Raw genomic sequence first — 24,064 nt, 5'->3', positions numbered from 1 at the left:
ATTTCCTTTATTTTAGTAGCCACATTTCAAGTGTTCAGTAACCATATGTGGCAACTGGCCACCATAATAAACAACATATAGGATATGTTTTATCACCACAGAAAGTTCTACTGGACAGTAAGTATTGCCTTAGACCTCACTTCTAGTGCTTCTGAAATACAGGGTACAGAGAACCACGGTAAATGACACTTTGAGAAAACAGACAACTCCAACATGTGGAAATTTGTATAAGCAAACTGGCTCACACTCTCAAATAGTCAACGTTATGGGTGCGGTGTTGAGAAGGGAAATTTGGAGGACTGTTGTAGATTTAAAGAGAATAAAGATATAACATCAAAAGAAATTCATGTACTTAGATTGGATTCCACTTCAAAAATATCTATAAGCAAATTTCTTGAGAAATTGGGAAAATATGAATGTAGAGCATACATTAAATAGTATTATGAAATATCATTTATTTACTTCAGTATAATGATGTCATTGGAGTTCCACTGAAAAATGTCTTATTCCTAGGAGAAGCCTGGCAAAGTATTTAGAGTATACTGTCTTAAAGTCTGCAACTTACTTTCAAATGATCTAGAAAAATATGCATATGCATATTTTATTCAAAATACGCATTCATGTGCTGATAAAGAAAATATTACAAAATGTTAACAATTGTTAAACCTGGGATTAGGAACTATGGGTATTCATCATGCCTTTCTTCAACATTTCTGGATGATTGAAACTTTCATCATAAATTTCTGTGAAACAACATCCCTATGGAATTTACAGAGCCTGACATGTGTCAAAACTCCAAGGCAATTTGTATTTGAAAGCCCTTTTTGCTTTCCTTACCTAGTAATGGAACATTTCCATTCCTCTAACACTGTTTTATTTACATGGGTGTCAGGAGATCAAATGACAGGAATAATTTTATTGCGTTGTCTGAGTCAGCTGTTAGCTCTTCATGACTCTCTATCTATGGACAGAAGAAAGCCTGCATATTTTACTGACATGAAACTTTCAACATGTGTCTCCCAATCCCAAGCCAATCAATTTCATTATGAGCCCACTTGATAAACTTTCTTTATTTGCCACCCACCACTCTTCCTTTTTCTTTTTGAATAGGGTGTTGCAATTTACATGCAATATTTACATTTCCCCATTAAATACCAGGCACCTCATTTCTCCTGTATCTGTCAAAACTTGCTTTTGATTCAGCCAGCTTTAACCAGAGAGCCTCCTCTTAAACATCACAACTGAAAATTTAAAAATTTTAAGTATGTTTTCCATTACTTTCAAAGGGAAAAACCACAATTACTTTTGCACCAACCTAATAAATATATTAATTAAAAATTGGAGGCCGGACACGGTGGCTCACGCCTGCAATCCCAGAACATTGAGAGGCCAAGGCGGGCAGATCACCTGAGGCCAAGAGTTCGAGACCAGCCTGGCCAACAAGGTGAAACCCCGTTTCTACAAGAAATACAAAAATTAGCCAGCCATGGTGGCACCTGTCTGTAATTCCACCTACTTGGAAGGCTGAGGCAGGAGAATTGCTTAAACCAGGAGGCAGAGGTTGCAGTGAGCCAAGATATAGCCAGTGCACTCCAACCTGGGTGACAGAACAAGACTCTGTCAAGAAAGAGAGATAAAAAAGAAAGAAAAGAAAAGAAAGAGAGGGAAAGAGAGAGAGAGTGTGTGAGCGAGGAAGGAAGGAAGGAAGGAAAGGAAGGAAGGAAGGAAGGAAGGAAGGAAGGAAGGAAGGAAGGAAGGAAGGAAGGAAGGAAGGAAGGAAGGAAGGAGGGAAGGAAGGATGGACTGTGGTTTTTCCCTTTGAAAGTAATGGAAAAAATGCTTAAAATTTTTAAACACTCAATTTTTAAAGTTTCAGAAAGGAAAGAAAGAAAGAGAGAAAGAGAGTTACAGGAAAAGAAGAAGAAAACATGAAAGGTAATCAAGTTCCTGGGATTAAGGAACTCAATGATGAAAGGTTAAAAAGGAACTAGAATGATTGATTAGACCTAGGAAACAGAAGACAAATAATTTTTTACAAGGCAACTAGTGACTAGGCACATCTCTGAACAGACCTAGGTGTCTCGGGTGACAACTAATTTAATATAAAGCCAATGTTGATTGAGGACCCTGAGAAAAGAGCAGGATATATGCGTAACATCTTAGGAACTAGGGAAGCAAAGTAGGAAGAAAAAAGTCAGGGAAAAAGAAAGCATTAAGCTCACCTGTTACAACTGGACAATGGGCTTATACTGATACCAAGAGTGAATACAGAGACCACTGCCAAGAAATATTAGAGATTCCTCAATTAATTATGTAACTGTATGTCTTCAGGCAGGTGGCATAGCAGGACAAACACAAGATTAGAAAGCAGATACGACCTCTCTGAATTGTCATGCTAATGCTACCTAACTAAGGATTAATATTTGGGGGAGAAGAAGGGGTGGAGATTTTATTTTTGGCTTTTTAACAGGCTTACATTTACAGTCCCCAACACAGAGCTCTCAGCACATTCTGAAACTAGCAGCATTAATTGGGAAAATATAAAAATAAATGCAGTGCAACTAGCACAGCGGCTGACAGGTATGCACTGATCCATTCATTCATTCATTATTAACGCAACACCTTGGATGTGGTTAGCCAGTGGGCTAAGGGCTGGATTCCAGAGATTAGCAAAAGCAGGCACATTCTCCTCAACATGGAGTATGCAGGCTAGTGAATGAGGAAACAAAATAATTATAGAAATAAACGCAAGACTTAAGGAAAACTGCTTTGAAAGATATAATACCTGAACTGAAATATAAAAGACATGAGTGGAAAGAAGCATTGACTCTCAGGTGGGAGCCCTAAGACAGGAGAAAACACCAAGCTTTAGAGAAATGTCTCCTAAACATTTTAGAACACACATCACAAGCCCAGGAACAAGAGCAGGAACAAATGTACCAGGAAAGGCAATGTGACCGGGGGGTATAAAAACCATACACACCCATATACATAGACACAGATATTATATTCTCTGTACATTTTATATTTATACATTAACTAATATCTTAAGTCTCAGTATATTTAAAGGCAGGAGCTCACTGTGGCTATGAATCAGTGTAAAGCCCTGGTTCAAATGGTCTTGCGGATATTTTTATAATGTATTATCAAATATAATTAGATCGAATTTGTTTTTTAACTTGTGATATGTCTGGAAAAAAGCTTTTACTTGATTTCTATTCATTGTGTAATTATCAGCATTGTCTTCAATCTGCTGTTTCCTTGAGGGAATCTTTCAGAGTCATTTGTTCATTTTGTGAAGTCTGTTTAATTAAAACTAAATACTATAATCCACATATCTACACAATTGGGTACCAGAGACAATGTATTGTCACAATAAAGCTGGATTTGAAAGGACAAGTGAGGACATCACTCCAACTTGCTTTGTTAGGAGTCCCCCTCCCTCAGGACATTGGTCACACTACATGTGACGTCTGACAAGTAGACAGGCAAGGGTACTGAAATCATGCAGAATATGAATATTAAAAAGCCCAATTTCTCACTTATTTTATAATTACAAAACCAATATAAAGGAAAGTTCTAGCATTTTCTCTCTGTGCTCCAATGAACTCTCTTAAGCATTCACTGAAATGCATGCCTCTCGCTCTGGAAGCCACTGTTTTGGGAAAGCACTGTATGGATCTGAGAGGTAAACACGTTATCATGCACACAGACAACGCTGAAATGTATGCTCTTAGTCTTCATGAAACTGCAAAGCCTTGTGGGGTTCCTAGAGAAAGGTGAGGGGGCAGGATCTCATCTCCATTCTGAGAATATCAAATGCCCCACAGATTTGAGGCACAATGTGGCTGGCAACAAGTTATCATGCACACAGACAATGCTGAAATGTATGCTGTTAGTCTTCATGAAACTGCAAAGCCTTGTAGGGTTCCTAGAGAAAGGTGAGAGGAGCAGGATCTCGTCTCCATTCTGAGAATATCAAATGCACTACAGATTTGGGGCAGAGTGTGGCTGGTATACATGGGGAAATCATTGGGAGAATATGACTGCAATAGAGCTGAGAGATGATGGTGGCCTCACCAGGATCATCGAGGGAAGGACGAAGATGGAGGAAGATTAGAAGGACAGAGATGGACAGGTGATGGGATGGTGACACAGGCATATATGGAAACAATGACTTTTGCTTCTAGCTTAGGGAAACAGATGGACAAAAGTACCATTTACCCACTGAGACGGGAACCTCAAAGAAGCACAGATTGTAGAAGTAAGTTTGGAACTTGTTGAGTTTAAGGTGCTTTGAAACGCACTCCCAGAGAAATCCAGCAGGATGCATGGATTTATAGAAGCGGATCAAGCACAACTTAAAAGTCAGAAACCTATGGTAATTTAAACCTCTGAAGTAGGTAAGAACACCTGGGATATGCATTTACCATAAAAATATCAAAGGATCAAAGTATATACCAGAGAGGAACTTAGCATTTAAGGAGTAAGCCAAGAATTAGAGATAACATACACTACAAGGAAAACAAGTATTATATGACAGGTAGGAGGAAATTGAGGAAAGAATGAAATCAAGGAAAAAATAGTGAAGAGAAGTGATTTACAGAAGGAAGACATGGTCAACTTGGTCACCATGCAAAGAGGCATCCTTCCAAAGATCTAAAGAGTGCAATTAGAAGACTGTTTGGCGATTTGCACAAAGGCATGTTCAGTGGGAAAAGAAGAAACGAGAAAATGGGGACAACAAGTTGAGACAACCTTGTCAAGATTGGGTGTGCAGGATCAAGCGAGAGGACAGAGACAGGAGGGGAAACAGTGTGTGTTGGGGGGGAATGTAGGGATGGCCATGTGGTTTGATAAGACAGAGAAATTTCTATCATATGTATATGTTAATGAGCTAATGAACCAGGGCAAGAAAAGAGGAAGAGGTTGACCATTCTGAAGGAAGAAGGAATATCACAGGGAACAAGTTCCTTGAAGAAAAGAAGGAGGCTGAGATCCAGAATAGGAGGGAGTAGGGAGGATCTGGCCTTAGAAAGAGGCCCATTCTTTCCAGAAAGAGCTACATACAAATGAAGTGGTATGCAGGAGTACAGGGAGATTACATAGGGATGGTCCCCACGCTGTTCTGGTTTCATTTTGTTTTCCTAGTGCAGAAGGTGAAGTGGGTCTCCTGCCAGGTCCGAGGACACGTGGTGGGAGGTAGACAATGCAAGGAGGGTATAATTTGGAAGATTTTGAACAACTCAAATTCCAGTAGAGAAAGAGCAGAAGGAGAAACAAGAGCAGAGGAAGGAGGTGTTAAAGGGTTGTCCAGCAATGTTAAGAACTGAGCTAAGTTTTAGAGACTAGGGATTTCAATTGGCACCATTCCACAATGTGCATGTTATTTCCACTGGCAGCCTGACAGCCTCAGCGAGGGGAGTCCCATGTTTAGAAGGACTCAAGACTGAGCACTACCAGATGCAGGTATCATGGTTTGTCTCTGCTGGTTGGTCTGTGAATGCAGATGCATTGATTGACACCGCCTGATGTCTGCCCTCAAGACCAAGGATGCATGTTTTATCACAAATAGAGCCCATTTTATCTGGAGGTCATGTAGAAGTCCTGCGAATCCATGAGAGAGCACGTGGATTTCAGGAATTCTAGCCAGAAGCACAGTCATTAATATGAATTATTACATTCTGGAAAAATAAGAATAAACTGAGATGAATCATTTCTTCTCAACTCAAACCATTTTCACCTTTTGTTCCACATTAGATTGTGATCATGTGATCTGCTTTGCTCATGATCACTTAAGGCCTTACATTAATAATGAGGGATAGCACGATCTAGTAGGAGAACGTCAAAGTGAGCACTAAGAATAAAACATGCTGACCTAAAGTCTAGCCTGAACCAACAGCCAGCCACACCCTCGTTGCCCCAGAATAATTCACAAAAATCTAAAGTCTTCTCATGGCGTTCCCTTGCTTAAAAATCCTTCAAGAATTCATGGTGCCTACAGAATCCAGCCCAGCATCCGTAGAATGCTTTACACAACCCTCCTAGATAAGAGGGTAAAGTTCCTGCTGCTTCTCCAATCTCTCATCCTGCTCCTTCCCACACAGATCCCATCTTCCTATAACATGGAAATACATATCTCAGAGAATTCTAAACTTATACAGCCACTTCCTTCCTAACTTCTAAAAGATGGTAGTTCTTGAAATAGAAACAATACCCTAAGCAGTAAAAGCCATTGCTCCAACCAGAGTCAGCCTAATATCGTCACCCTGAAAAGTAATTTCCTAAAGCCTCTCCAGATGCTAAAGACAGCTATCCATTGCCAATGAGAATAATGCACTGGTAATTCGCTAGTAAACAATCAGGAGATCAACCCAGTCACCAACAGCTTTCAGATACAACAGTGAAAACAAATAAGAACAGAACTGTTCGTAACTTATTGATACTAGTGCTTAATTTTTTACCCACTCATATGAGAGAGAGAGACTTTTCCATTGTAATTTTATTGTTTTAATTCAGTCCAAGCATTGTGTAAATGTGCATAAAACTAAACAGAAGCCATCCCTGGGGACCTTGGCACTACAGTGAGTGCCTTGGGATACATTTGTTTGTTATGCGCACTACATAAAGATCAGCATTCCATCTTTTATTTGACTATATCAACGTGTCTCAGGCAGAACTTTAAATAGATTCAGTGATTCTATCTGAGGTTTGCAAAACCATTGTGGAGTCAGCCAGTCAACAGAAAACAAATATAGCCCTAGTTCCTTCCTTGCAGTGCAGCGAGTTTAAATTTGTCCTGTGGAATACACAGTTGGGAGTGTCACCTGAGTCATTTGTGGAGGATGCCATAGATGGATGAACGAAAAGTAAGGGCATTGAGGCCAGAAAGACCCCCACGGACATTCCAGCTCTACCAGCCATTAACAGTGGAACGTGGGGCAAATTATGTTCTCTCTGAGCCTCAGTTTCTCTCCTGCAAAATGAGAGCAACAGCATGACTTACGATACATGGTTGTAAGGAACAAGTGAGAAAAGGTCAAGTGTTCAGTATAGACACTAGCACATAGTAGAGATCAATCATAACTTCTCCCTCATGCCAGTGTTATTTCTGTGTTATTCCAGCTATGAAAGATGCAAGCTTGTTGGGGACATAGGTATGATTTTACTGTGAAGAATTGAAGTTGTCAGAATCCCCTGGCCTGCTTTCCTTTGAACGGAATGCCTTTCCTACACACAGTCACACAGCTCAAATCCTAACTTTATTTGGGTCTTTGCTCAACCAACGACTCTATGTAAAGCAGAAATTCTCTGCCTCCTCTTCCCTTGTTGTACTTTACTGCATTATGCATTTTACTTTCTATTATATTTTGTAAATATTTATGCACTGTTTGACTCCTTCCACTAGGGCTGAGAATCTGGGGAAATGAAGGTTTGGTCTGGACTCTTCCCTCTCTATTCCCAATGTGCTGAACAGCATCCATCCCAGAGTAAGCACCAGGAAGTATTTGCCAGCAGTAAATGAATAAAGTAATTCACATACTACTAACCCTTAACTACCTGGTTCATTATCAGCCTCTTACAGAATGCTTTTCCAGACCTGTTTGTGACATGCATTCTCAGTATCACTCACTTTTGGACAAAACCTTGTGCTGTTACCAAGTTTTGTAACATTTGCTCTTTTTTGCTTCTAGATTAGTGAAAAATATACAGTTTGAAAGCCATAGCTTATATTAGCTAAGGATAACAGGGAGACAGAAATAGCTGGGTAGTTCAAGTCAACATCTATTAACTGAGGCAACAAAATTTGTGCAAGACACTGTTGGTTTCTGTAGGCTCTTCTTTCTCCCGACCCCTTGCAAGTTGGTTTTCACACCACCCACAATTCTGTCTCCTGCCCTTTCTTTTATCGTTCTACAGGAAATGCTCTAACTGGGGAGTCACATCAAATCTCATGAATTCAGCTACAATCTTCACATCCATAAACCCTGAATTTCTACTTCCAACCCAGACATCGCCCAAAGCCACAGACTATAGATAGCTCATAATGAGGTACCATATTGCCAGCTCTCAAAACTTCAGTTTTGGTCCTCTATTCTCCTATGTCTGCAGGTAGTGTCCTCTATTCTCCTATGTCTGCAGGTAGTATCACTACCATCTATCATCTTGTCATCAAACCCAAAACCTCAGAGTCAACCAAGATTCAACACCCAAGGTCAATCTATCACCACAATCTGTCAATTCTAAATTGGCAATATTTCTAGAATTTAGTCACTCAATATCCACTGCCACTGCCTTAGTTCAGGACCTCACCAATTCTTACCTCATTGATGGTATAGGTATTCTCTTACCTTGAAAACAAAACACTGGCCACACAAAATGCTGGTGAGGATGTGGAACAACAGACACGTTTTTATTGCTGGTGGAAATGCAAAATGGTACAGTCACTTTGGAAAAAAGAATTTGGTTGTTTCTTACAAAACTAAACATACTCTTACCTTACAATCCAGCAATCATGCCCTTTGCATTTACCCAATTAGTTGAGAATTTATGTCCACCAAAAATCTGCATATGCATGTTTATAGTAGCTTTATTCATAACTGTCAAAACTTGGAAGTAACCAATATGTCCTTCAGTGGGAGAGTGGCTAAATAAACTATGGTACATCTAGATGATGAAATGTTATTCAGCACTAAAAAGACATAAGCTAAGGAGCCGTGGAAAGATATGGAAGAAACTTACATGAGTATTACTAAATGAAATAAGCCAACAGGAAAAGGATGCATACTGTAGGATTCTAACTATATGATATTTTGGAAAAAGCAAAACCATGAAGACAGTAAAATGATCAGTGGTTGCCAAAGGTCTGGGGGGATTGAAAAATGAAAAGGCAGAGGGCAAGATTTTTAGAGCAGTAAAACTATTCTGCATGATACTACAATGGTGGAAACATATCATTAAACATTTATCAAAGCCAAGAGAATATGCAACATCAAAGTGAACCCTGATGTAAACTATGGATTTGGGGTGATAATGATTTGTCAATGTAGGTTCATCAATTATAAGAAGTGAACCACGGTGAGGTGGGTGCTGATGAGTGGCTGTGCATGTATGGGGATGGGAGATGTGGGGTATCTCTCTACCTTTTGCTCAATTTTACTGTGAACTGAAAGCTGCTCTAAAAAATTAAGTCTATTAAAAACAAAAAAGGAAATAAACACAAAATAGCCTTTCATCTAGCCATATGAACCATCATGAACCTATTGAATCAATCTCCTGCGTAACTCAGGAATAATTTTTAAATAAAAAATATAATCAGCATAATCTACTTTCAGAAAACCCTTTTATGCTTTTCATAGCCTATACATTAAAGAGCTCTGGGCAAACAGTTAGCATTTTTTCCCCTTGTGCATTAAGAATCTGACCACTGGATAAAATTTCTAAGCTGTTTTCCTGGAAACAGATATATCACTTAAACAAAACAGTACTGCTTCTTGTAAAATGACCCCTGTTGTTAAGAGGACTGGAGCTGGACTGGGATAACTACAGATACGTGATGAAGATTCCTTATTTTGGGTTTTCCTGATTATGGAGACTTCTATAGTTAGCATGAGAGAAGAAGCCAAGAAGCAACAAGCAATGCCTACGGAGTTCTTATGAGAGATAAATGGTTCCTGAAAGGCATGAGACTTTTAAGCCCTATGGAACCTGAACCATCCAATGTACATCATTCTTCCTTGCATCTGAGCTGTCTGCCATGTGGCTGCTGCAAAGGCTTTTGCTAAAGAGGAACACCTGTGGTTCCTGAGTAGGCAGATGTCAAGTGTCACCAATGGTTGTCCTATGTGTCTAGTTGAGACTAAGAAGAACCCACTCCCTCTCTACCCTTCTCCAATAGAACTATTTACATTTGCCAGCCAGGATCATGTAATCTCTTTTCCCTGAGCTTTCTTGCACATCCTTACCTCTTCTTTGTCACCTACCAATTATCTTCCTTCAAGCTCAGCCACAGAGTCACTTTCTCTGGGGATACCTTCCCAAACCATGCCCCACACTGGGTGAAGTGCTCCTTCCTTTGGCTCCCAAATCACCACAAATCCCTCTTACCCTACGTTTTCATCAACTGTTTGTTTATCTGTTGCCTCATTATGAGCTGCTTGATTGCCATGGCTACAAGGTCATGGTAACCTTGATGGCTGACAATGCCAGTTTTGTAAATGTAAGCTGATCCTGTCACTCACACTAGCAGGCACTGCTAGTTTCTTAGCCAAAATCTATCCTCCTTTTCTCGCTAAACAGAATGGTGATATTAACTGACACCTACTCAGACAGGCACTTCCTCAGATGCCCTTTTGGTCAGTGGTGGCCACGAGGGTCAGTTCAGGCTAAGAAGATGTTAGTGAAAGTCTAGTGAATGGAATTAGGAGAAAGACACTTTGTCCTGATTCAAAGAGATAAACTTTGCTGACATATGCTTTTGCTCTTCACCCTTCCTGCTTCCTATATATCAGGAATTTGGACTTCAGACATCATGTCTGATTATAGAGAAGAGATCTCATGGTCATGAACCAGAAAAAGACAGACATACAGTAAAGATGTCAGAGAAGAGATCCTGGGAAGCCTGGGTTCTTGATGACTTCCCACAAGTAGCAGCATGAGCCAGATCGGTTGTTGCATGAGAAAAATAAAACCCTATTTGGATAAGCCTCGTCATGAGGTTTCTGTTATTCCAGCGGAACCCCGTGTTAACTGGAAGAAAACTATATATAATTTCTTCCCCCAAAACAAGATGAAATCTCAGCCCATCCCCCTGACACTCCCTGCATCTCAGGGTCTGTATAGCTTATCAGTCCTACCTCCTGCCACTAGTCACTACATGCTCTCTGAGCCCTAATCATTCTAAATATGTGTTAACAACTGCCCCCGAAAACCCTGGCCCTTACTATAGGTCCTTGTCTTTGCAATTGCAAAGGTTCTTCTCTGTCCTTGGAATGCCTTTTTCCCCACGAGCTTCCTGTGAAAGTGTCCAACTGGCCTATCAACATGGGGGTGCATATTACCTCCTCTTTAAAGCCTTCCTTGATCCCAAGTCCCTCATTCCCCTGAACTTCCAGAGAGCACCCTATGGTTGCTTTTGTCACAGCAATTAATAAATGACTTTCAAATTATTTGTTTTATCATCTCCCTTCTCCACCAGAACTTGAAACCAGAGAGAGAGCAGCGATCCTGCCTTATCAGGCATTCAATCTAGTGTGGGAAGGTGCTTCTAAATACACTGGCTCTACCTACCAAAGCGGTGACCCTGATCTTCTCTAACTCTGGATAAACTCGGGATGGCACTAGGTTAGCCACGTAAGACAACCCTAGGGATATAATACTACAAATAATAAGGGCCCTGCCCTTGGGTGAGTGTTGAGGAAGACATGAAAAGACACTTCTCATAAGGAGGGAAAAACAAACCATTTTTCAATACACTCACAGAGAAAACCTTTCTGCTGGCAGACATGTCGGTTTTGCACACTGAGCAATTCTGACACTAACTGCCTGGGGTCAGTGCAGACCCTGGCAGGTTAAGGGCTCAGACCCCTAACTTCAGATGCCAATGGAAAGTCCGGTTGTCATCTGTGCCTCTGACTGACCAGCTCTATGTCACAGGTTCCCACAACCTCCTCATCTAGTTTAATGATTTCCTAGAACAGCTGGCAAAACTCAGGAAAACATCTACTTACATGTAGCCATTTATAACAAAGGATGCAACTCAAAAAGCACTGAAAAAAAGAGATACATAAGGTGAGGTATGGAAAGGGATGTGGAACTTCCATGCCCTCTCCGGGCAACCACCCTCTCAGCACCTCCAGGTGTTCACCAACCTGGGAGCCCTCTGAACCCTGTCCATGTGGGTTTTTATGGCAGTTTCACTACATAGATATGATTGATTAGAACATTGACATTGGTAATAAATTCAGTCTCCAGTCCCTCTCCTCACCCCATCCTGGAGGTTGGGAGGTCGGGGATCTGGCAGTTCTAACCCACTAACCACATGGTTGATCCCTGTGGCAACTAGCCCCCCCCACCCCCCCGTTTAGGGGCTTTCCAAAAGTCATGCCATTGATATCAACTCAGGCAATGTTGATAGAGGCTTGTTATGAATCACAAAAATTGCTATTTTCATCTTTATTGCTCTTATCACTTAGGAAATTATAAAGGTTTTAGGAGCTCTGTGTCCATAACTGAGGACTAAAATAAAAATGTAGATTTCTTGTTATATCATAATATCATACAACCCTGGAGTTGGGCACCCTATGGATTAAGTAGGTAGTACATGCAAAGTGTTTAACATAATGCCTGCTAAAATGAATTCAACAAATATTAGTTTTAGGGATGATGATGATGATTATATCTTTATATCCTCAGCACTGGACTCGGACTATAGTAGGTGCTTATTAATATTTTTTAGATAAATAAATGAAACAATATGTACGTCTTTCGTTCTTGCTTCTAAATTACACCGAACTCTAACATCTAAGTACAAAAGGACACAAAATCAAATGATATCCCTGTGTACCTCATTTTCCCACAAAAATACCTCCTGATGTTTATCCCCCAAGGCTTACCCCATCAAGCAGGCTCGATGCCTCACTGAGACAGTCTGTTTCTGAGCACAGTGAAGCCCTGGGGCAGCCACTTTGCTGGGAGGTTCTCAGTGGTGCCAACTGTGCTGGCAGGACTGGGTCAGTAACAAACACAGCTAAACAACACGGTCATTCATCGGATCTGGATGTCCATGAGCCTCTGGGAGTTGAGCTCTGGCTCCACCATTCTGAACAATTTAATTTCCTCATGTGAATTCCATGGGGACTCCCTGGGACAAGGGCTGGAGAGAAGTGAGCAGTCATTTATAACTAGTGCTCAGCTTAGGAGAGGCTAGCTGGGAGACCAGCTCTCAGCCTGTGCTAGTAACTCAGGGGAAACCTCAACGTCAGTTATTTTGAACTATCTGGTTCCAAAACATCAGTACCTTGACATGATGGGATTGTTCTGTTTCTGTAGGCTGTTGTCATCAGGTTGTACAATAAAATCCTAATTGCAGAATTATATAAACACTTATTGTGCAGCTATGGTGTGGAAGCACTGTGGAGAAAGATAGATTATGAAATAGGCTCAATATTCAAGCTGTCCACACTCAAATAGGATTTTTTAAATGTAAATAAGTATCTCTACTAATAGAGAAATAAGGAATATATGAGAAAATAGGAAAAAAATGAGAGAGGTTCAGTGGAAGAAACAAACTCAAAGGAAAGAGAAAAATATTTCCTAATGGAAGAAAGCCAACATGAAACAACACTAGGATGATTTCTGCATCTCTCATCATTTTGAGAAGCAAGTCAACTTGTCCTAGTTTGCACTGATTGCTCTGCAGGACTGTGAGTCCGTCTCTATTTAACAAGTTAGCCTTCTGAAACAGCTTTGGAATCAGATGCCTCTAAGTTGGAATTTGGGTTCTGAGACTGATCATCTGTGTGACTCTTGGCAGGACACTCAACTCTCTGAGCTTTAGAATCTTCATTTGTGAAGAGACCAGTAAGAATGCCTTCATCTGATAAAACTGTTGTTAAAATTACAGGAGAAAACCCATGTCTGTTGAATGAACATGTGTTTGAACACATTGTTTACAAGGGAAAAGAAAAAGGAACTACTGTCTGTTACCTCTGACTTCTCCCTACTCTCCCTGCTAAAAGAATTTAAGTTTGAGGAGACAGAGACCATGCCTGCCTTGCTCTCAACAGCATCCCCAGCACACATGATGATTCTTGGCACATGCTATAGACTTGATTAAATTTCATTTACTGATAAAATAAATATTCTTTCTCAATTATGTCTCACGGTATCAGGCACTTTGTTAAGTCTGTGTATGCAGTGGTTACATCATTCAATCATCCAGGCCACCTAGGACAAAAGAAGTCTTGTTATCTCCATTTTACAGATAAGAAAACAGATTCGAAGAAGTTAAATGTTTTCCAAAACAGAGCTAGTGACTGGCACAGTTGAAATTGGAACAGGATTTTTTGAATTCAAATACTCTGCTTGCATCCTTCAGGTCAATTAGTCTGCATATTACAGCTGAGCATAGCAGGGCAGAAAGTGGGTCTAAGCTAATGCCCACGAAGCAGGCTCTTGGGAAAGCACCAATGGCTGCACCATTCCCTTAGGTGGACAGTGATTGAACTGGGCATGTTTTAGCATAGTCCTGGGAGTTAGCCCTTCAAGGCTGGCTTCCACACTGCCTGCCCTGGTTATGCGACTGTAACACAGCCAGTCTTTGTTCATGCTTTATTGCTTTATTCTCGCTTGAATGACAGCTCCTCCACGCTATCATTTTTACCTTCCACTTGCTCCTGCCTCTGTTACATCCAACCTAGTGTCTGTTCAACTGGTCTCTCCCAGCCACTTCAGGGAATTGTTCTATAAAACCAGCTCCAGAAACCAAGATTTTACCATAAGTCTGTGCATCTAACAGTGCCAAGGCCAGACCTAACTTTAGAAGAAATGTTTGGAATAGTCAGGCATTAGATGGGAGTACAAGATAAATAAGTCAAAGGCCTCCCCTGGAGTTCACTGTCTGGAGAAGAAGGGTGTGAAATTGTTCAGTTCAAAGACGGACATTAGTATGGGCTACATGGTCAGCACATAAGGCAGAGGAGTCCATTCCACATCATGCCCAAGCTTCAGCTGAAAGATGCAAAAGAGATTCCCAGACTGTAGAGGGAGAATGGAAAGGAAGTGCCACTTCAGCAGAGTGGGGATGAGTATAGTCTGTGCAGGAGTGACACCTTGCTGGTTTCCAAAGATGTGGGGAACAACAAGGTCCGTAGGATATCTGTATGGGATGAGGAAGGGTAGGGAAGAGGGAAATAGGGAAGAGTGTGTTGAAGTACTTGGCCACAGGGGCCATCAAGAGCCTGCTCAGAAGATGCCTGTAATCTTTGTCAGACTCTGTAATTTAGGGAAATGAGCATCCTACCAGGGTTGACTTTATGAGTGCATGCCCTACGTAGTCACAGAGGATCCCACACCATGCTTAGAAGACCCCTCCCTTCGATTAATTGCTCTGCTGTTACCATCTTGATATTAATACTAATTTTTAACAATGGGCTCCACCTCCTCATTCTGCAGCTGGCCCTGCAAGTTTTGTAGTCAAGACCAGGTCCTACCTAGTAATAGTAGCTTACACTTCCTAGTGTTTATATATAGCATGCCAGTCACTGTTTAAATGTTTTTCATATATTAACTCATTTAATCCTCAAATTACTCCATTAGGTAGATATATTGTTCTTGCATTGTTTGATGAAAGGATTTATGCTCAGATTAGTTAACAAACCTGACCAATGCCAGTAGCACAGGTAGGATTAAACCCAGTTTTCTGGCTTCAGAGCCAGCGTTCCTATCCACTCACACTGGGTCTCTTCATTTTATATTTTCATCATGGAGTAGTACTCTGAGATACCCACATTTTTAGAAAAAAAAGTTGTTAAACTATTTTAGCATCCATCTACCCACCCATGCACCCATCCATCCATCTACCCAAGCATTCATTTAATAACTCCATAAACCGATTTTCCTATAAAACCTGTGCCAACATAGTACCTAGACTTAGGTGCCTTAGTGACTTTTGCTTTAATGAATGGAACAGACTATATTTCAGGAACAATGAATGTAAAATTTGAAAAAACAAAAAACAAAAAACAAAAAACCTCACTGTCCCAAATAAGAAACAGAGATGGACTTAAATCAATGCTCAAAGCACAAAAGTTAACATTTCTTGAGTCTTGCTATGGGTCACATTTCTAACCACATTTCTTCTTAAGTTTGTTCTTTCATTCTAACAAAAATGTGAAGGAGGCACCATTTTATTTTTTATCCCAATTTTCCACGTGAAGAAATGGAAGTACAGAGAGGCTGAGCAATCTGTCCTGGGTAACACAGCCAACTAGGAGAGGAGCGAGGCTTTGAGCGACGTATTACCACACAACCCACAGGCTGTCACGCCTCCAAGCTGGGGTCTTAGCCGAGGTGCTGTGGGAGAGAAAGACAATGAATTCAACCATCAGAGGCGTGGGAAATGCCTTTTCAGAAACGATGGCAACTGAGGTGAATCTGAATCCATGAGGAGGCTGCCCAGATGAAGATGGGGTTTGTGCGTGTGTTTGTGCACGCCTGTGTAACAGAGAGAGGAAGACAGACAGGAAAGGCAATAATATAATATTGTGCTTAAATTATAAATAGATGCACCAGCTCCTTCTTTGGGGGTACCTCACCCTCTGCACCCCTGGAAGCCATGATCAGGACCCCAAAAATACTTGCAAAGAAAACTTCCAGCTCAGGGCACACTGCTCATTCCTGCAGTGACCCTACGCAAGCCTCAACTGGATTACACTGGGTGTCAATCCAGCCTCAGTTTTAACTTAGAATGAGATGCCTCTTAAAGCAGCATATTGATTTTCAGTCTAGATATACGCTATACATTACATTTGCATCCCAGGAGTTTTGACACATCCATTAATCACTGAATTTTGAATAAAAATATCTAGGGGGACACTGAATGAAGCCATACAAACAAGAAAGGGCAGACCTGCAATTTTAGTAAATGCTCCTTTCTTCCAGTTTGGTTCAAGAAAGTCAATAAAGTATAAAGTGAAAGGATGAACACCTAATATTTTGACTGCTCATCTGAGTAAGCAGGGAGGACACAGATTTCTCTGGATTTCTTTTTCTTTTTTTTTTTTTAGCCTAAGCAGGATTCTAATTCTATGAGTTTTTTCAAGTAGATGTGCCTGCAACCCTTCATGCGTGTTCTAGAATCAAAAAATGTTGGAACCAGACCTGATATGAGGGATCCTCAAATAAATCCCTTCCTCTAAGTTAAACAGGAGCTCTAGTCCTTTCTCAAGTTCACACAGCTGGGTGGCTAAAAGCAAGCAATCTGGAGTAAATAGGGTTTTTTGAGGTTTTATTTGGGTTTCTTTATTGGCTGAGAGGGAAATAGTTTGTTTTACTTTGATGATTTATAGCTGAATTTTGAATACCCTGCACAAGGGACATCTACAGTGCGGCCAGGAAGGAATAAGTTTTGAGATCAAACGAATTTCGGGGTCAGGTTCTGGCTGACTGTGTGACTGTGAACAAGTATTTTACCTGCTTTTATTTTTTAGGGCTAATGATGGCCCCGCATGAAGATGACATAAGAGCTTCACCTGGGAACGTACTTTCTACAGTCCACAGCTCATTGTAGGGGCTTAGAAAGAGCTTCCCAAGGAAAAATGGTCAGACTACATAAAATATAAGTTTACTTTTACAAAGTATACTTAGGTAGTATTTTGTTAATAATTTCAGAATTATATATTTACTTTTATACAGTTAAATGTACTTAAAGTATGCTGAAATTTTACTGTGATTATCTTGCAATCAATTATTATAGAAAAGTTGTGAATATTCAAGTTGGTCTTATTGTAGTATCAGCTCTTTACACCAAAGGGCTTTTTATTGTATGCTTTTGTTTTATTTCACAATTAAAGCTAATAATTTGTTTAAAAAAGAAAAGAAAGAGCTTCCTTTTCCTCTCACACACACCACTTCCTAATTCAATGTTAATCCATCGCTGAAAGATGGTTTTATTATCATTCTTTGTCTCCAACATCTGCGTGCTTTTGAAAAGAAGGTGGGGAAAGGAAGAAAAAAAAAAGAAACCTGGAAGAATCTCATTCTGTTATTCAGAAGCAATTATATTAATATTCATTTTATTCTCCCAAAAGGCCAACACAAGCCAATCTGTTAAAATACCAAGCTTGATGAATTCTACTTGGGGCACAAGATTCCAAGGATAATCTTATCTTTATACATTTCCTTTAAACAAACTAAAAAGGCAATTTATTCTTCAGTGCATTTTATATTCTGGATTAAAATCAACGAAGTTTCACCAAAGGCACCAATTCAGTTGCCTTCTCTTCCCCTGCAATAACACCTCAGCTAAGATGATGTGTGCCCCAGAAATTAATTTTCCAGATAACTAATATCAAGTTCTTTAAACACCAAATACTTTTATATTTAATTTTAGTAATTTCTGATGTAACCTATTTTAGAAATTATACTCTTATTTCAGCAGAGTTTACAGACTGTAATTTTGATTTTCTTTTGTGACTCATTGTCACGCTTCTGAACATAAGCTATTGCTCAGTGTTGTCATGGGTTGATGGCCTCAAAGACCCCTAAGGCATCACATCGAGGTTCCTCAGTTTTCAGAGTGGAATGACAATCCCGCCATCCTCTTGGTTGATATTAAATACATACACAGATCAGCCTTTAGTCAGAATAAACATTGATTAATCTACTATGTGCCAAGTATTACAATAGAAGCTGTTCAATTTTATTTTTATGTAAATTTTATTAAAAATTCCTCATAGGTTGTGTATTATCATTGTTTTAGAGATAAAGGAACTAAGGTCAATACAGTTAAAGCAACATAAGTGAAGTCTTACAGTCTCCTGGGGCGAAATTGAGGTTACAATGAGGTTATTGGGAAAAGTACTGCTGAAATTCCATACCATGAAACCCATGTGGGTAAGGAGGGGAGTTATAAAAAAGAGGGCTAAAAAATTGAGGGAAATAGGAGAGATCACTGGGCCAGAGGAATCCAGGCAATCAAAGAACAGCAATAGCAGGAAAACTCAAAAAGCAAGCTAAGAGACGAGGCTATGTTCGACAGATCATCTGGAATGAAGAACAAGTATGATATGTGAGTGAGTGTGCGGCTAAGGGAAGTAGAGGAAAACCTATCTGAGTAGAAGGTGGGATTCAGGATGGTCTAGGGGTCATCTACTTAAACTTGGAAAGCCTCCTAGGTAATTGCAGAAGTGGGTGGTAAAGAAAACCAAGCTTCAGGTACCAAAATTATCAGTGAGTGGAGAGTAATGTGTGAACAGCTAATGCAACCCCACCAGGCTGGAAGGTACTGGTGTAGCTGGCATCCCATTGCACTTTTGCTGGTCAGCAGATGCTTTTAAGAGACGAGCAGGAGGAGTGGCTAAGTCGGGATGAAAATCCACAGCAGGGCTCCTCGGGTTTCAAGCATGGCAAAGTTTCGGGAGACATTTTTATAGTATTTTATGACTCATTCCCTCAGGGCACAGGCATTTTCAAAGGATCAGAGGGTGGTAGGGCTGAATGTTATGAGTCCCAAAGAATAAGCCTTGGGGAATGTGTGTGTCTTAAAGGAAGACATGGAGGGCTGTAATTGAAATACCCATTAATGTAGTGGATGCTACTGCTGACCCACCTGGTCCCCTCTACTGAGCTGGTGCTCCATCACCCAGATGATTTTTTGGCTGCTAGTAGCCTGCAGTTGCTTTGTTCTTCTGAGAATTGCCCACAGCTGACAGGAGCTGCTTTTCCCAGAAATACTTGGGAGGATATGCTGCCAGAGCTGAGTCTACAGCAGTAACAATAGCCTGGGCCCTGGCCACAAGGAGGAAGACTGTGTGGGCCGTGTGTGTCCCAGGGCATCCTGTGCCATCAGCTGAGACTAGATATCCATGGCTGGCCTCTCCCTTGTCTAATCCTGCTTCCCTCTTTCTCTGAAATTTCAACTGAAGGTACCTGCTCAGCCAATCACTTGCACAAGAATCTCCATTTCAGTTTCTGCATCTTAGGAACCTGACCTAAGGTGCAGGACCTCTCCACGAAGACCTAGTAACTGCCTGGGGTCCCTGGGCTAACAAATGTCAGAACTAGGGTGACCAACTCATCCATGTTGTCCAGGACCAAGAAGGTTCCTGGGATGCAAGACTTTCAGTTTTCAAACTGGAACAGTCCCCCTCAAAATGTTACAAGTTGATTACTCTAATCAGAACTTGGATTCAAACCAAAGTCTGCCTCACTCTAAAGGTTGTGATTTTCATTTGCATGACCCTGTCTCACTAATACTCAGAAGACCTGCCGTTTAGTTTTCACCAGAGAATACGTTCACTTTGTGATGTTCATGCAGGGATGTCTGTAGGCTCCAAAGCAGCCCCATCCCACTTGTAGAAAAGGCATTCTTAGCTGGTCACGGAGGACTTCAGGAGATCCATACTTTCCCCCCAACTCCCATAGGATTACTTTTTTTTTTTCTGAGAAGAGTGGCTATAAATTTTATCAGATGCTCAAAGTGATCCTGGACCTAATTAAGGTTAAGAACAATTGTCTAAGAAAACATTGCTTTTATCTCTGGATTAAGCAGAACAGTGGGGTGCTGTACTTACATCTGATGCTTAATGTCTCAAGCAGAGCTGTTTCCCAGTAAATGGCCCAGCACCCACCCGTGCACTCACAGCAGCATGGTGGGTGGGAGTTGTCCACTGCATTCCTCAGGCTACTTTCATCCTAGCCCTAAGTGTGTGTGCAGTGGGGGGCGGGGGTGGGGTGGGCAGGGGTGGTACTTCTTTTCTGTTTCAACTGAAATTTAAAACACCCTTGTCACTTGTCAGCAAGGCGCAGTGGCTCATGCCTGTAATCCCAGCACTTTGGAAGGCCAAGGTGGGCAGATTACCTGAGGTGAGGAGTTCAAGACCAACCTGGCCAACATGGCGAAACCCCTTATCTACCAAAAATACAAAAAATTAGCCAGGCAAGGTGGTGGGCACCTGGAATCCCAGCTACTGGGGAGGCCGAGGCAGGAGAATCGCTTGAACCCGGGAGGCAGAGGTTGCAGTGAGCTGAGATGAAGAAAAGACCTGTCAATGTCATCTGAGGAGATGGACAGGGGAGGTCATCCTAGGGGGGCAGGTGCCCAGCAGCAAGCAACCAGGCTGCAAGGTGCCCCTGAACTGGAAGGCTACCTTCTGACCTGTAAATGGTGCTTAAATAGGGAACTGTAAATGGTGCTTAAATAGGGCTGCAGTTATTAGTTTTTAAATGTAAAAAGTATTATTTTTATTATTGATGATTTCTGCATGTATTCTTCTATTTTTTGACAAATATTTATTGCATGCTCAATGGGTGTCAGGAACTATTCTAAGGGTTTTGTGCAGCTATGAGTACAGCAAAGTCCTTGCACCATGGGAGGTCACATCTTGCAGAGGAGATAACAGAAAACAAATAAACCGATGCATCTCTACTATTTCAGATAATGATATAATAATGAATTCTTTTGAGAAAAAAAGAAAGCAAGCTCTGTGGCTAGAGACTACACAGGGTTATTTAACTAGGGTTGTCCAGAGAGATCACTACAAAGAGGGAACTTAGATGAGGAAAGGGAGTGAGCCACAGGAACATCAAGGGATGATCTGTCCCAACAAACAGGGTAGACACAAAAGGAAAAATCCTTAAGGCAAGAGGAAGCCAGATAGTGTGTGCTGTTGTTTGCTTTTGTGTGTGTGTTGTTGTTTGATTTTGTTTGTTTGTTTGTTGTTTGTGAGACAGAGTCTCACTATGTCACCAGGCTGGAGTGCAGTGCCGCAGTCTCAGCTCACTGCAACCTTTGCCTCCCAGGTTCAAGCGATTCTCCTGCCTCAGCTTCCCAAGTAGCTGGGACTACAGGCACACACCACCACCCAGCTAATTTTTGTATTTTTCGTAGAGATGGGGTTTCACCATGTTGGCCAGGATGGTCTCGAGCTCCTGACCTCGTGATCCGTCCGCCTCGACCTCCCAAAGTGCTGGGATTACAGGCATAAGCCATCGCACCCGGTGTTTGATTTTTTGAACGAGCAGTAGTGTAGACCTTGTCGGTCTAAAAGAACACCTTTGCTTCCTCTACCCCTATACTTCTCCTAGCCGATCACTGCTACTCCCAGGCTCTCAATTAGCATCTATGTACTGAGGATTCCCTAAGTCTGTGTATTCAGCCAAACTCTTTTCTGAGTTTGATTGATACTGCCTAAAATGTATATGGATGTCATTGGAGACCTGAAACTCCACACATTCGAAACAGAACTCACCATTTCCTCCTGAAAACCTGTTCTTTCCCCTGTGTCCCCAGGCCAGTGAACAGCAGCAAAGCCAATCCATCAGACTAGGTCAGAAAATGGAGCATCAGTGTGGAGCAGAGGTATTCTTTACTCTTGGACACTGTATGTCAAGATTCTACTGACTGAATAAATCTCAAGTTGGTCCTCCTGTCTCCGTCCCTACTACCCTAACCTAGGTTTAGGCCATCCTTACGTCTAGGTACCCTAAATTTCCTGCAATAGACTCCCACCTAGTTTCCATGCCTCCTGTCTAACTTACTTCTCTCCAATGCATTCTTTATGTTGCAGCCAGAATGGACAAGTCCAAAATGCATGCTGGTGTCCCTCAACTCCCAGTTTAGGATCTTCCCACCCTTCCCATTAGCTTCCAGATAAAGAATAAATCCATTCACAAAGTGTGCAAGGGCCCACACACCCAGCCTCTACTCACCTCTCCAGCCTTTCAGCTTCCCACCCCTGTCTCAAGTTCTTCACCCACACTCTCTCTGAGCCCACACATCCCACTGCCTGCAATACTCTCTCAACCCCCGCTCTCCACACTGGCTTTCTTCTATGTGAAACAGCTCCCCCGACTCCTTGTCCCACGTTTATCTATGTAACTCCTATTTTCCATTCATGTCTCATATTTGATACCTCTTCCTCCAGGAAGCCCCCCATGGCATTCCCAGGTGGGTTTAGGTGTCCTTCTCTGTTATCAGGTCTTATCTCTATCACAGAGATGTACATTATAACTGTACATCTGTCACTGTACATTATAACTGCTTCTCTACTTGTTTGTCTTCTTTAAAAGTTATAAACTTCTTAAGGACATAAACATTATCTTCTTTATCTTGGCCCCCTTCAAGCTGCTATAACAGAGTATGGGGCATAACAGGCACTTAGGAAATAAAATCTGTGTTGACTGCCTTCACTTCACAATTGGGAAAAGAACTCCAGGGAGGTTAAGTTCCTGCTTAAAGAACACAGTTAATTCATATCAGAGTTAACCCTAGAGTACCTGTATTCAATTTTTGATACGATTTTATTTCAGATACCAGACTCCTCATAAAAGATAAAACCCAGTTCTTAATCTCAAAAATACAGAGTCTAGGAGGGACTCAAGATCTAGACAAGAAAGCTACAGACAGGTCAAGCCATAGGGTTGCACTGAGTGTTGGAGAGGAACACAGGGACCTGCAGGGCCCATCAGGTAAGTGAGCCCAGCCCTGGAGACATGGAAGAGGGTGTGCCTGGTTGGGAGAGCAGAGTGAGCCATGCTCAGACAGACAGACAGGTGGATAAGGGCCTCATCTGCCATCCCAGCAAGAGAACTTCCACCACGGGAACTTCCTACCGAAAGAGCTGCGCCAGGAAGACACTCTCACAAAGGGAGCCTGCACCGCTCTACCTCTAGATTATCCATATGCAAAGAGTTCATCCCACCACTACCTCCCTCCAGCTACCTGGGATGACACTCACCTCTTCAATCTCCCTGCCCGTCTTCCCTCCAATAACTAAAGACTAAAGACTGTAAGTTACAGTTATTCTAAGTAACTGAAGACTTAGAGAATATGACGTCACTTCAACGTCTGCTAAATATAATGAAATTAGAGACAAAACTCTAGAAGAGAAAGAAAAATAAGCCAGGCATGGTGGATCATGCCTGTAATCCCACCAATTTGGGGGGCCGCAGCAGGTGGATCACTTGAGGTCAAGAGTTCAAGACCAGCCTGACCAACGTGGTAAAACTCTGTCTCTACTAAAAATACAAAATTAGCTGGGCGTGGTGGCACATGCCTGTAATCCCAGCTACTTGGGAGGCTGAGGCAGGAGAATCGCTTCAACCCGGGAGGTGGAGGTTGCAGTGAGCTGAGATTGTGCCACTGTACTCCCAGCCTGGGTAACAAGAGCAAAACTCTGTCTAAAAAAAAAAAAGAAAAAAAGAAAGGAAAGAAAAGAAAAATATTTCCTATATCACAAAGCCCAACAACAAAAGCTGTATCATCAATTAAATATAGGGCAAGACTTTAAAGAATGGGGTGGAAAGAATATGTCTAAAGTGACAGAGAAAGTGAACAGCAGAA

General features: G+C 41.5%; 1 protein-coding gene across 4 annotated transcripts in view; it reads right to left on the bottom strand.

Moving 5' to 3' along the window:
* FAM135B (family with sequence similarity 135 member B) overlaps window positions 1–24,064 on the bottom strand; it is a 360,700-nt gene that overhangs the window by 329,911 nt on the left and 6,725 nt on the right. The window contains exons 1-2 of one of the 4 annotated variants that reach the window (XM_050802605.1): window positions 9,966–10,439; window positions 8,352–8,419 (exon numbers count right to left, since the gene is read on the bottom strand). The exons of 1 other annotated variant lie outside the window; for it this stretch is intronic. The gene's annotated coding sequence lies outside the window, so the exon portion shown is untranslated. Of the gene's footprint in view, window positions 1–8,351; window positions 8,420–9,965; window positions 10,440–24,064 lie in introns of those variants that run through there. 2 more of the 4 variants (XM_050802603.1, XM_050802602.1) reach the window with 2 other exon arrangements.

This window comes from Macaca thibetana, chromosome 8 (assembly GCF_024542745.1).
Source record: "Macaca thibetana thibetana isolate TM-01 chromosome 8, ASM2454274v1, whole genome shotgun sequence".
NCBI classification, from domain to species: domain Eukaryota; kingdom Metazoa; phylum Chordata; class Mammalia; order Primates; family Cercopithecidae; genus Macaca; species Macaca thibetana.
The sequence above is the reverse complement of the archived record's forward strand: the minus strand, read 5'-3'. Positions and strand labels throughout refer to the sequence as shown.